The 12,961-nt window shown below is 36.2% G+C and overlaps 1 protein-coding gene and 1 pseudogene across 4 annotated transcripts in view; one reads left to right on the plus strand and one right to left on the minus strand.

Annotated features, from left to right (window-relative positions):
• Positions 1 to 12,961, plus strand: part of AP4S1 (adaptor related protein complex 4 subunit sigma 1) — a 38,670-nt gene that overhangs the window by 1,313 nt on the left and 24,396 nt on the right. The gene's annotated exons all lie outside the window — the stretch shown is intronic.
• On the minus strand, positions 4,867 to 5,098 carry LOC116153504 (small nuclear ribonucleoprotein G-like; annotated as a pseudogene).

A 12,961-nucleotide genomic window follows, 5' to 3' on the forward strand; every position in this document is an offset into this window, starting at 1 on the left:
GGCCTTGGGAGCTGGGTTTTAACCTGGCTGATCGCTCTGGCCGGCCGCAGCCGGTCTCGGATTCCTGACGTTTCTTTTGCATTCCTTGCGTGTCTCAGGCAGTCCCAGAGGGTCGGGCCTGTCACTCGCTCTTTTCTGTGGTTTCTTAGCACCAGTCAGTTCTCGGGGCTTTGGGGACATTCCCTTTTGGCAAGTAGCCCAGATCCTTCCGGACGTGGCGACTGATTCTCTGTCTCCGGGCTTTGGTCCCAATTCTGTGCTCCCGGTCGCACGTCACAACTTGTTCCAATTTGCCTCCCTTCTTTCCTATTCTGGGGTGGGTTGTATTTGGGGAATTTGGGAGGGGAGCAGGAGCGATTGTTTTTTTCTGTTGGGAGAAGGGAAGATGAAAAATTTTAGATCTTGGCAGTGAGCAGAGGGAGAAAGAAAACTTTGAAGGAGACTGGTAAGACTAACAATTTGATGTTGTAGAAGTGAATGAGCTCACAAATACTGTCATTTTTAGAAGAATCTTTTGATGGAAGTAGAAAATCAGAGCATTGTGAATACAACTTACAATCATAGATGAATGGCTAAAAATGTTTTCCTGGATTGTTTGAGTGAATATAATATACATGTAAAACACAAATTTAATCTTTATGTACTTAGGTTGCCAGGAAACGTCCTTAATGAACTGGTAAGTTTCTAAATAATAATGTAGCTAATAACCATTTGGTTAAAAAATAGGAAAAGAATAATATTTAACAACATAATAAGGAAGAAAGATTAATTAATTACAGCTATGTAGGAAAATCACATATAAAATTGACTGCATTTGAAATATTTTTCTTCCCTACTACCAATTAAGTTTTCATTATGGAATATATACGACCACTCATAGTGTAGTTTCAGAGAAATGAAGTAGTACATCTTATTTTATCATGTCTGCTTTACTATTATTACTTAATGGAGAGAGGATTGGACTTGTTACCTGTGCTGCCATGTTTTAGTTATATACGAAATGAGGTCCGAGAGCACAGCATTATTAAGTACTATTTCTCCATTTTATAGCAGCCAGTATACAACCTGCTTATTCAATCCTGTTCCTTTTTGAGGGGCCTTATAGCACATAAAAAATTGAGAAATACTATGGTGCCTCAAGACCAGTATACACCAAGAAGCATTTAGTGAGAGGGTGTGGCTGACCTCCATTACTTTGGCATCAAAAGAAGAGGAACATACACATTTATATATCCCACTGATTTGTCAAGCTTAAGTAAAGACTGGATTTATAATTCTTCTTTTTCTTTCCCACCGAACTTCAAAAAAACAAACTCTCCTCTTCTATTACCGTCATATTAAGTGGCACCACATCCAAGCCTGAGGACTGGCAGTCATTCTAATACCTTTCCTTCACTCAGCTCCCTCCTTCAGTCCTTTTCTCAGTAACATCTTTTATATCTAGTCCATTACCTTCATACATGTCTTAGTTTAAAGCTTCCCACCTCTTCTCTTCCCTGGCCTTCCACTACCACCAATGTCTGAGTCATCTTCGAAAGGCAGATCTAATCCTGTCATTCCCTTCTTAAAATATTTTAGTGATCTCTAGTTTTAGAATAAAACCCAAATTTTAGCATAGCATGTAAATGTCCTTCAAATTCTGGATCTTCCTTATTGCCTAACCTACCATCATTATCATCATGGTAACCCATTCTTCTCTCCAGCTAAACTGTACCATTTTGGGTTCCTCAAATGCAAAATGTTCATTTCATTCCACAAGAATTTAACACATGCTATGTCTCATTGGCTTTCCTTCCCTTCTTTCTTAAAAACTCAGCTCAAGTATTTCTTCCTTCAAGAAGCTTTCTAGATCCCTGAAGTTTTAGACATCCTATCTTAATAGTATTCCATACTTATTTCTTAATACTTGTTACATCATGTCGTCTAAATACGTACTCCTCAGTGACAGTCATACTAAACATTGTGAAAACAAGACCTGCATACAACAGATACTGAAAATCTTTGCTACACTCATTTACTTTTTTTAAAAAATTTTTTGATTGGCTACTATTTTTCAGATTCTCTGTTAGTCCTTGGTGATCTATTGTGAACCAAACAGACATAATTTCTGCCTTCACAGATTTTCCAGTCTAGTTTTAGGCAAATTACTTAGTACCAATCACCCTGACTTCCTCAGTATTTTGTCCAGATCTATCTTAAAGATTTCTCTTGTGCTCCCTCTTTGAAGAGTTCCAATTGAACATGTCTACATTCACTCTAACCATGGTTTTATAAATGTCAACAATGCAATTCTAATTCATATTCTTCCCAGATCACAGTTAGTAATCTGCAGGATTGTAACCTCCTAGAGGGGCAGGACCCATGCCCCTCTTGTTAGGAACTGTACCCTCAGTGTCTGGAACAGTGAGATACTCAATAAATGTTTGATGAATAACTGAAATTCAGACTAGACTAATGTGAATATTTTTCCCTCACCTCAATTTTTTATTTTTTTTTTTTACTAGTTTTTGCTACTGTTGTACCAATTATCTTTTGAGGTTCAATGATCAGAACTGTTCTGAGTATTAAAAGTAAAAGACACCAAGAGTTTCTCCTCTGTTGGGAGATTATGTTTTACACTACTGACATTGTACTTCGTGTACATGATTCTTGAGGACACTCTGCAGTGAGCGCCTAGAATCTTGTCCTCTCTAGGTAATGAGCTTTCCCAGGCTGTATTATCACTTACAACCAACCTAACTGGAATTCCCTCCCTAAACTGTGGCTGAGTCATTTCCTCTCTCCAGTCTCACCTTTGGTCATCTATGTAATGGAGATAATATAAGTCCAAACATCATGAGTTTGAGTAAAGGAATAAATGAAGTAAAAGAAAACAAACTCACCTTTGAAAACTTCCTATTTGTTCTGTCCTTTCAGCAGTCTTGTTCATCCCTCCTCCACTCCCACTGGTTCTCTCAGTTTCAATATATTGCTGATCTTCAATCATCAAAGGAGCAGCAGTTTATATTTATTTATACATGTGTGTGTAAATGCCTATATCTTTACTCAGTTTAGAATTTTAGGAATTTTTCCCATTAGCTAATCTTAGGCACCTCTGTGCTTATTCTATCTGACCAAAAAGGGACCTGTCATACTTCATGTGCATCTATTTTATCAGCAGGCTTTTAAATAAGTCGGAGTAGTTAACACTCAGATACCTTCTTCCCAATTATTGCAATACCTAGCGTACAGAGTGTTTTGACCTTGCCTTTGAGAACAATATGACTTCCTACAATTACTCACCTGAACATCGTTTCATGCCTTACGAATGAAGTACGTGACATCCTTCTAACAAAGAGCTCAAAGGGGTTCACAAACACTAATCATCTTGTTGCATCATCTGAAAAGATTGTGACAAGTATCCTTATCTCCATGAGGAAGAGAGAAAGCTGAGATAAGAGTTCTTGGTCACTTCCGCAACGCTTAGTAGAATAGGAAGTGTTCCTACTCTTAACATCAGTGAGTATATATGTTTATTTAGAAACAAGAAATAAAGCTTCCCTTCACAATTCTGCCTCCTACCGTCCTATCAATTGATTCAATATTACTGTCTCTGGCTCCCAAATCATTTGCACTTTTGAAATCATTTTTTAGGTAGTTTTAGGGTGATCCAGTCACTTGGGAATTACATAGTGTTTATATTTATAAATACAGAGAACAAATAAATATTAGGGCCCAGAGAAAGATCTTTGAGAAGAGTTGGCATGTGTTCAAAAACCAAAGAAGCAACTGGATAATGCAGATGGAACAGAAAATGAGGCAGCTTTGACCTGCACCGTGGTTTAGCCTGCATAATAAGATCAGATAGCTACTTCACGTTAAAGTAGTTGCCTGTGGCTAAGAAAATTGTAGAAATACATGGAGGGGTACCTGAACTATTTAAAGAGCATATGGTGTGGAAAGAAAAGGAAAAGGACCTTCACAGATTATAGAAAAATAGGCACCAAAACCTTTAGGAAACTCAGCATGCTACATAAAATTCTAGTCCAAGTTCATTCCTGAACTGTCTCCTGGGTGATATGAGTCAGAAAGCAGTAAGCTGTGATATTACTGTGTAATAACTAACTCATAGAGATGTCAAAATTGAAGGGAAAAAAAAAAAAAGATTGCCTGTAGCCAAGCCCCTTCTGAACATTGGCTAAAAGTGAGCTGGGTCTATAAACATGAGAACCAAATGACTGGAAAATGTGACTGAATGGGAAATTGCCAAAACGTTCCTAGGTAATAATTTAACAGTCTTAGAAATGTAGTTTGTCTCCTGTTGGAGCAGCAGGGGAGAATGTTCAGGAGAATGATACCAGACATGGACAAAGACACCTTGCCTGGGAAATCTATGCTAAAGATGGTGTTCTTTTTGCGAAGTGTTTTAAATTTGGCAAAAATTCACAAAAACTTACTTTTTATAGTAACACTTTTAAGATGTTAACCTTCAGCTTTGTCTTTCTATTAATAGACTAACCTAAAGTATATGACAATTACCGCACAAAAAAAGATTAAAGAATTCTTTGGAGCATTTTGAAATACTTCCTATTGCTCCATTTGTTTTACAGGCTTTAATATAGTAATCAGATATTAAAAATTGTGTTGCATATAGACCTTTTTTAACTTTTTATTTTGAATCTCAGTCATGGCAACAATAGGAAAAAAAGCCGAATGAACTGACATTTTCAACAATTATCAAGATTTTGCCCTTCTTATTTCATCTATTCCACTTTCTTTTTGTGTGAGGAATTGTTTTTGACTGTTAAAAAAGTTTAATATGAAAATGTACCCTACTCGATTTTTGTATCATAGTAAAAAGACTCTTTGGAGATGGGACGTGTGGAAGCAACTGATTTCTCTGGTGAACACAGTCTTTGTTTATACTCATTCCAAGGCTTCTAACATGATGATACTATTTCCTTGTATTACTGCCATTCCAGTATTGTTCTGTTACCTGCTAGTTGCCATCTCCACACATGCATCTAGTTTAAGATTCATAAGGGGTCAAAACCCCCAAGATTCTTTGGACTTGTCCAACATCATTTAATTTCCATGATAACTTCTTGTCCATAAATTTTTTTAACTCAGGAGGGTGAGTTGAGCCTTGCTCATGGCATCTACTCGACAAGCTCAAAGATGTTTTGGAATGGAATTTATGGCCTCCCTCAAACTCCCATGGCAGGCCCTGAGAATATTTTGAAGTAAATCCCAGACATCATATTATTTCATTGGTAAATACTTCTCTAAGTATCTTTAACAGTTTAGGACTTTTTCTTTTAAATGTACCACAATACCATTATTAAACCTACAAAATTAACAGTAATTCCATTATACAGCCTAATCCCCAGTCCATAGTCATTTTCCCCCAGTTATCTCAAAAAAATTTTTTAAGAGTTGGTGATTTCAAATACTGGTTTGAAATCCAAACAAAATTCACATATTTCCTTTATCTGCTGTATCTTTAGGTCTTTTTAAATTTGTCTTCTCCTCACCCCCACATCATCATGCCATTTATTTGTTGAAAGAGGAGTTTATTTATCTTGTAGAATTTCCTACATTTGGTTGATCACATTTTTATTGTATTATTTAGGATATTCCTTTCTCCTCCATATTGCCTATAAATCAGAAGTTACATCTAGAGGATAGTTTTGATACAGGGTTTTTTTTTGGTGGGTGGAGGTAATTAGGTTTATTTATTTTTAATGGAGGTACTGGGGATTGAACCCAGGACCTCATTCATGTTAAGCGTGAGCTCTACCACTTGAGCTATATACCCTCCCCCCAGATGCAGGTTTTAATATTTGGCAAAAACATTTCTCCACTGGGGATGCAGTGTACTTCCTATTGCATCACACCAGGCAGCACATGATGTCTAGTCTCAGTTTTAGTCCTGTAATGTACTAAACTTGATCAGCCCGATCTAGTTATTGTCAGCCTTAGCTAGTGAGCTAGCAGTCTTTTAATACATAAATTGTGTTTTAGTCTCAACAGTTTTTCCTCAGCTCAGAGTCCTACAAAATAGCTTCCACCAGGGGTTACCAAGCCTTCAGGGCCCTGGATGAGACCTCTCCTCATGGGCAAAAGGGGATCCAGCGAAGCCTCTTCTGAGTGTCTGCTGTGGTACTTAGATTCCCTCCTAGGGTTCCCAATTCAAGGTGGGTGGTTGTGGGGGGAGCTTCCTTTGGATGATGACTTGGTGATTTCTGGGTTCCTTGGCTCTTGTGACTCTTGATGAGACCACATTTTCCAACCTCCTATTCTGCCAGCACAGCTGTGGTTCCCCCATGCTAATTGTTAAGGATAGTTAGTATTCTAGAGTTCCAGGGGATGTTTTTCATTTGGTTTTTGGTAAGGATGTTTCCTGTACAGTTTTGCTTTGTTTTATTTTGCTTTTTTCTGTGCTAGCTGCTCTCACTGTTTTTTTGTGAGGAAATCCTGGGAGCTCCTGAAACTGCTCTGTTACTGTTACCACTCCCTTGCTTGTATGCACTCTTGGCATTTTAAAATTTAAATTGCCTGCTAGTTGACCTAAATCTATTTATCACAGCCCTGCTATTGAAATATTTTATTTGATCTTTACTAAAGTAATTGTGACATTTTTGCTATTTAGAGATTGTGAGATACAAGTGAGTGTAAATTTAAGTGTAAAAATCCTCTGGACAATTGTTGGGCAGGCTCTTCTCTGCCAGCTTTAATCTCCTATTTACATTTTCAGCAAGAGCTGTAATATGTTGCTATACTTTATTGGGAAATACAGAAAAGCAAAAAGTACTCCTGGCAAAGGGCACCACGCAGGCCACCTGAAACCTGATCTGAACAAGAATGATACTAAATTCAGATACATGTCTGCAGGCTTGCCTTGGACAGCATTTGCTGTGTATGTTTTATTTATTGGAAGTAGAAAGGGAGATTAGCTGAACTCACTAAGAGAGGGAGTCAACTGTAAGAATTTTGGAAGTTTAGATCCTATCACAAATGTTAAACACACTGTAGTAAATGTAGTAGTGTGAGCTTTACTGTCCTTGAAGTTTTACATTAACTGATTGAGCCACTTCTCAGGCATTTTAGGCTACATGGTGAGATCAACTAAAAGTAAATCATCTGTTAGAATTGTGCGTTTTGTAATACGCTCAGGGGTCAATATTGAAACTCCCAAAATATGCGTATTAGCCAGTGAAAGCTTTTGTTCAGAAGGTACACTGGGCAGAATTAGATTTATGATAGTGAACAGGGAGTGAAATTGTACATCTGCTGTCAGATTACAGCCGTCACTGAATTACTGGGGTCTTGAGGCAAACCTGGAGGTAAAGAGCAGTGGGTGAGAGCACAGACACTGGAGCCAGGCTAGCATGATTGGGTCCTTCCTCCCCCATTCTACTTAGTGACCTTTGGCAAGTGACTAAGTTTTCACATCTGTGAAGTTGAGATAACAGTCTCTAACTCATAAAGCTATTATGAGGATTAAATGAATGCAGGTAAAGTGCTCAAAACAGCACCTGGCTATTTGTTAAGCACTATGTAAGTGTTTTCTCTTGCTATTATTTCTTTTCCTGAATTGGTTTATTGGATCATATTAGCGCACCGTATCACAAAGGGTGAATTATGCCTTTTAGGTTATAGCAGTGGAGTTCTTTCATGACCACCATCAAACATCAGGAGCATTAATTACTCATTTGAATTAGAGTTAGTTGTGGCCATGTAACTAAACAAAAAAGGCAGATCCTGTTGGTTGAGTAAACTGATCCCCAGATTGAAGTTTAATACAGAAATTTTTCTGTTTCATTGTTTCTTTTAAAGTGATAATTGGCAAAAATAATTTGTTGTTGGAGCCATAACTTTCTAAGTGATATCCTCAGGACTCAAAAATATTAATATAGCTTTTAATAGTGTTTGATTTTAACTCAGGACACACCTTTTTTAATTAGGAAGATCTTAAATAATAATTTCTATATATAGCTGTAGTTTTATAGTATTATTTTCTTACATATATTTTAGGAAAAAATTCACATAGTTACTAATTTTTCCCCCAGTTAATGTGAGCATTAGAGTAAAAGACTTTATAATGTTGAAGTAAATTAATTGCAGATAAATTATGGAGTGATGGTTTTATAGAAACATTTTTCATAATTTGAGCATTGCACTTAAATTAAATTTATAGTCAACTTTTCTATAGACTTTATAGTTCTACAGACTTTTCTGTAAAGTAAGATTCCTCTGCATCCCAGTGAGGTTTTGTTTATTTCTTCTTTGTTTGACACAAAACTATAGGAGCCATCAGCAACTCAAATTTTACTTCTCAATTTCTTTATTTTAATTTGAATTTAAAATCTGTAACATTGCACATGACCCTGTAAGAGTCACAGGTTGCACTGGAAATCAGATGTCCAACAAGAATGAACAAAACCTAACAAGAAATACAGAAGTTAATTTGATCAAAATCCGGAACATCTTGTTTGAAATGTTTTCAATTTGAGGGGTAACTTGATGCACCATTTTATAGGAATGGGAGCTAGTATATAGTAATCCTCATTCTCTACTTGAATTCCTCCTTATTGACACATTGTAACATCACAATAGCAAGTCCTGGGAAGGTCCCATCCATAAGACCCTTAGATGTCTGATCCCTGCTGCCTCGTCTCTAAAATTAAACTATTGGATATCTTTGTTAATCCAAAACTTTGGTGAAGATTTTTAGCCGCTAAGCACAAATATTTAATTCATATGGCTAACTTTAACTGAACAATTTAGAATAAGATTACCCACCAGAAGTGTTTCTTCACTATTTCTAACCATGTCCACATTTAGTCAAAGTCAACTTTTAATTCCCTATTTTAATGCTATTTTAAATTTCAAAATAAGTTACCCTTGACATTAAAACCAAAAAGAAGATAATTTTAGAAGAAAATTTTGATTTTGATTTTGAAAGATACCCATTGTTATCTTCATTGTGTGTAGTAATGGGAAGGTTGAGTCCAGTTACTTACCCTAAAGCAGCACAGCTTTTCTACCCTAAGATGACTCGTATGAACTCTAGCGATTAATAGTTTGTATCTTTAAACTGCACACCTCCCACCACCACCAGGTCTGATAATCATCACCTCTCTGGCAAATGACTGATAGACAATCTATTCTCAATCCCTCCACCCTCCACTCTACACACACACACACACACACACACACACACACACACACTCACACATGACTAACGAACAAAAATAAAACAAGTACTTTCAAACAGACAATGTAATGATCTATTTATAGTATATAAATTCCTCATCCTCAGTTTTTGAAATATGACGTTTCTCCCCTGCTTCAATTGTATTGCAGTAAAGACCTTAAAAATTCTTCAATTCACTAATTTAGGATAGAAAGTCTGATACTTGATGTTCATCTCCAAAAATGCAACATCTATACTTTTCAGTAAAACTTCTAACTTGTCTTTGCTTTTATTTATGTATGTGTTTTAAATGGGTATAAAGTAATATCTTGTTGTGGTTTTAATTTGCATTTTCCTAAGGATTAATAATGTTGATGTACAAATAACCTTACTTATATGAATTTGTATCATACCTTAAAGCAGAATTTGGTGAGACTTTTTGATCAGTTTACCAAAATGACTTTAGATAAAGATCTGAGGGTCACATGAAGGTTTAGAAAGTTTTCAAATATACTGCTAGAAAAACAGTAGACAGGACTATTAAGGTTTATTCTCAAAGTGTTTTCATAATTTTTCCACAAAATTGGTAGCTTCAGGATTCCTACAAATCCTGCTTTTGATTTGAATTTAACATTTTTAATGTTTTAATTATTCTTAAACTATTCAAGTAAAATAAGCAGCACATATACAAATGTGTTTAATGTGAAATTAATCAAATGTGGCTGAAATATTTCTTGAGTGACCCAAGGATTGAACAGAAAGTAAAAGTCTCAGCTGAAGCTACTGAAAAATGTATTCTGAATCATAAAGAAGAAATACAGAGAGAGAGATGGGGAGCAGGAAGGAGAAAGGATGGAAGGAAAGGCAGGTGGGTGACAGGTTTCTTGAAGTCAGATTTCAGTATCTTAGAACATCAGTAGGGAGAATCTGCAACCTACACTGGGGAGAAGGATGAGGAGGGAAGACGGGGAATCTGTTGAGTGCTTTATATTTCCTTTATCTCTTTTAGTTCCTGTGAAGCAGCTGTCATTATTCCCAGATGACAGATGAGAAAACTGAATTATTGTAGGATTCTACTAAATTCAGAAGCAAAGAAACAAAACTGTTTTAGTGTATAAAAAAAGAATGCATAACATATTTCAGACTCTGAGGGAGGAGCTCCAAATTAGGTGCAAATCTGCTACTGACGAGTATTATTTCCTCTTATTTAAGGATGGAGAGATTTAGAAACAGCTGAATAACTCTGAGGCCCATGGAATGAATCAATCTGGTATGGCAGTTGCTGTTTCCATGTTTCCTGGATTAGGCCATACTGATTAGAGGTTCTCAGCACATCCATTTTGAAAGACAGTACATATTTTAAAGAGTGTGGCATTTAGAAATGCCACAATAAATGAAACAATAGCTTCATTATTCAAAGTAAACATTTATGTTTCAGTTGGATAATTTTGTAAAATTATGTAATGCAGTTTAGTATTTTTAAAACAAACTCTGTGTGTGTGTATGACACAAAAAGTAACACATCTCTTAAAACTTGGGAAAGAAAGCAAAAATAGAGAATAAAAATTGTCCCTAATCCTACCATCCCCATTTAAGCAAAATACATTTTTGTATAACTCCTTCTGTTTCTGCTTACTGTAGAGGCTCTGAACTTTGTATAATGTACATGTACAGTGAGTTTTTGTAAATTTGCAAAGTTATGCAAATAAATCCAGTGTTAGAAGATTTTCATTATCCCAAAGAGAACCCCCATCAGCGTTTTCCCCCAAATCTCTCTCTCCTGGCCCTAACTATTAATATATTTTCTATCTCTATAGATTAGCCTTCTCTGTACATTTCTTATTAATAGAATCATGCAATAGGTATTATTTTGCATCTGCCTTCTTTTAACATAATATTTTAAAAGTTTACCCATTTTGTAGCATATAGCAGTATTTTCTTCTCATTTATTGCTGAATAGTTTTCCATTGTATGTAGATGTACCACCTTTTTTTAAGTCCATTCATTATCTAGTAGACATTTGTTTCATTTCTGCTTTTTGTTTATTAAGAGTAATGCTTTTATGAACATTCATGTACAAGTCATTTTTGTGGACTTTCTCTTCTCTATATATTTAGAAGTAGAGGAAGGCATAAGCTCAGTGATAGAGCCCATGCCTAGCATGCATGAGGGGCTGGGTTCAATCCCCAGTACTGCCATTAAAATAAGTAAATAAATAAATAAACCTAATTACCAACTGCTCCCTCTTCCCCCCAAAAAAGAAAAACCAAACAAAAGAAGTAGAATTGCTGGATAATATGGTAAATTTATCTTTAACTTTTTAAGAAACTGCCAAATTGTTTTCCAAAGTGGCTGTAACATTTGCATTCCCACCAGCACTGTATGAGTGTTCCAGTGTCTTCACATCCTGGCCAGCACTTGTTATTTACTGCATTTTTGATTATAGCCATTCAAGTGGGTGTGAAGTGTGTCTTGTGGTTTTAATTTTCATTTTCCTAAGGATTAATGATGTTGAACATCTTTTCATGTGCTTACTAGCCATTCACATATCCTCTTTGTTCAAATGTATTTTCAGATCCATTGTTCATTTTTTAATTGTGATGCATATCTTCCTATTAAGTCTTTTATATATTCTGGATGCAAGTCCTTTATCAGTTCTATGATTTGCAAATAATTTCTCCCAGTCTGTGATTTTTCATTTTCTTAATGTGTCTTTTAAAGGTGCAAGTTTTTCAATCTGAAAAACAAAACAAAACTTTTTCAATTTGATAAAATCCAGTTTATCGTTTTTTTTTTCCTGTTGTGGATTGTGCTTTTAGTCTTAAATCTGTTTTTTCTAAAAGTTTTGTAGTTTTACCTCTTACCTTTAGGTCTATGATCTATCTTGAGTTAATTTTTGTGTATGGTGTGACATAGAGGTCTAAATACATTGTTGTAATTTCTTGAGGGGAAATGAAACATTCTCGTCAGCTACTGGTAAATCCTTGACAAAAGAATGATTCACTGCCTCCTGGAAATGTCATTGCATTCCAATACAAGAGCAACTTTGAGAGAGACCACCTGGGGCCATGAGGGTGGGGCTGCTACACCAGCCAGCCAGATCAGCTGGACAAACCTGAGAATCTGGGGTGACATGTCAAACCCGATTGCCCTCTCATGACCAGAGGAAAGAAATCCATAATACCTGTGTTTCTGTTTACTCTGTTCCCTTACTGTCTTGTACCTAGTAAGCATTCAGTTGGTGTTATTTGATATAATTTGATATGCAGAAAGGTGAACTTCATGATCTTGTAGGTGTGTACTTAAATGAACAACACTTTGATGCCTCTGAGTATGGTCCCTGCCCCAGAGCAATGAATCAGATTTTTTATTTTAATACTCTCTGTAAATGATTTATGTGCTCATTAAGTTTGATTAGCACTGGTTTGTAGTAGAACAAACTACAGCCTGCAGACCAAATCCAGTTGGTGACTATTTTTGTAAGTAAAGTTTTATTGGAACACAGCTGCATCCATTTCTTTATGTATTATTTGCATCATGTGTGGCTGCTTTCATCCTGCAGTGGCGGAGTGGTTGAGTAGTTGAGAAAGGGACCACGTGGCCCCCAAAGCCTAAAATATTACCTGGCCCTTTTCAGAAAAACTTTGCCAACTCCTGGATCTGAGAAAAAAAAGTTCCCAAATGGTGATAACGTGGTAGAAAGATGTGGTTCAAGATGTTATCTGGGTCAAAACAGAGCCTGACAAAAGGATAGACTAAGCCACTTACAGAACGTATACATTT

The sequence above is a fragment of the Camelus dromedarius genome, chromosome 5, assembly GCF_036321535.1.
Source record: "Camelus dromedarius isolate mCamDro1 chromosome 5, mCamDro1.pat, whole genome shotgun sequence".
Taxonomy (NCBI): domain Eukaryota; kingdom Metazoa; phylum Chordata; class Mammalia; order Artiodactyla; family Camelidae; genus Camelus; species Camelus dromedarius.